Below are 2,146 nucleotides of genomic sequence, written 5' to 3' on the forward strand. Positions count from 1 at the left end.
CTCCAAGGAACAAGTCCGGGAAAGAGAATGGAAGTTTTTCTTTCCATTCTTCCGGGATGGAGTTAGCCATGAGTTGTGACACTAATTTGCAATCTGTTGACCATGCACAATAATTTTCGTCACTCAAGAGTTTCTTAGAACAGAGGGTTGGGAGGGAAGTATCCAGAATATACTCTTTGGAACAACTCAGGAGAGTTCTCCTAAGTTCTTCTTCCCATTCTTCAAGGTTTGTTAAGTTAAGCTTGATAGCTAACTTTTCGGGGAGTTTCGGGCACATATGGTTGTTGTTTGAGTTTGCAGACATGGTTCTACAATTGAAAGAATTTGAAGTTAAAAACCATTCATAAATCAATAAGTTGAAATTTAAAACGTTCATGCATATATTCAATCTTATTGAGCATTTTATCCACGCTTTTAAAATGTCCCTTATGGGCGAGAATAAAATGATTCCGAGATTCCAAAGATCAAGAAATGGTTAAGCATGCTTTGGCTTGTCTTAATCATTAAATATCTTAAGGCTAGCACACAAGCCATCACGCATGCTGCGATGGGCTGCTTGGCATGCCTGGTGCCTGCGATGGCAGCGATGGTGCCTAGGCATCATGCTAGGGCTGCGATAGCACCTAGGCATCATGCTAGGGCTGCGATAGGTTGCCATGACACGCCTAGGCTGCGACGGTGCACCTAGGCTGCGATGGTGCGCCTAGCACACCTAGTGTGCTTAGGCTTGCGCCTAGCCATGCTAGGTGCATGCTAGCCTGAAATAGCCTAGTATCCACATGGCTAGGCCAGTGTGGTGCTAGGGCTATGTTCATACTTGTTGCTTTGTGATTTCGCGACGCTCGGTCTCGACGCCCTAGGCTCAATATCCGACATCTGTATTCGTAAAACTCTGTCGACTTATTAAATCCTTTCGGATTAATTCGTCGTCTCGGATCAGTGATTCGATTGGGTTTGACCCTAAGGGTTCAGTTAAGATTAAGCTGTAACATCAATTGTACATTGATATTACTGATCGGAAGCGGCCTCCACCTAGGCATTCCGATCACTTGACCTTACTGAAGAATTATCTCTGTAATAATTCTGAACCCTCTATCGGAAGAATACACTTGTTGGAAGGATACCATTCCTTTCAGAAACGCACCCATGCAAGAGTTGCGCGCCCTCGCTGCGCTGGGTGTGCGTGCCCACGCACGGGGCTTGCGCGCCTGCGCATGTGGGCTGCGTGCTCGCGCTCTTTTGGGTTCCTTCGACGCTTCATAGCTTCGAGCAGTCACAAATGGGTCTTCGTGTGCGCACGCAATATCTTCATGATAGTCACCAAGTATGGCAGATTCAAATGGAGTTGACGATGGGTTCAACACAATGATCTCCTGAGAACGCGACTTGAGAGCGCAAGAGCTATAACTTGGAGCATGCCACTTTCTTACTTCTTGGGCTTTCTCAATGCTATAAGCTTGCTCCAAAGACATATTTCAACTTGGTAAGCCACCAATATCAAGACCCGAACCTCGTACAATAGCTACAACCACGTAAAGAGAACAAATAAAGGAGAAACACTAAAAAATCCACAAAAACACAAAATAAGAGAGAATAAGGAAACTAAAGAGAAAATGAACAAAACTAAGCATTTATTTACAAAGAAACTATAAAAAGAAAGTAAAAACAACCTAAAAACTCATCACATGAGTGCCATTTATGGCACTCGTCACCACTTTCGATGTTTGTCGCTCCAAGGGCTTGGAGGTCCCACTCGGTGTCAGCTGGGGTGATCCTCCTTTGGGCTGCTCCTTAGCAACCCGCGACTTCGCCTTGGCCGCTTGCGTCCCTGAGGGGGTCTTGGACGCAGAGATCTTGCGAGACTTGGAGGACCCCTTGTCCTTTGAAGCGGACGCCCACCGCTTCCTTGCTGGCTTCGGGGTAGTTGTCTGAAAAATGAGAACAAGGAAATATAGTAAGATGCGTTGTCCGAGTGAAATTGGAAAGTATAACCTTCCCAACATACTAGCTAGGCCAAGAAGAAAAAGGCCAGTGCGTTTGAGTAAAAATGAGAAGGATGCCTTTCCTCGCATAGCAGATTAGACAAAAAAAAAATAAAAAAAAAAAAAAAACCAGAGAGAGAAAAAGAAAAGAAAAGAAAGAATTG

Source organism: Chenopodium quinoa, unplaced genomic scaffold (assembly GCF_001683475.1).
Source record: "Chenopodium quinoa cultivar QQ74 unplaced genomic scaffold, ASM168347v1, whole genome shotgun sequence".
Taxonomy (NCBI): Eukaryota; Viridiplantae; Streptophyta; class Magnoliopsida; order Caryophyllales; family Amaranthaceae; genus Chenopodium; species Chenopodium quinoa.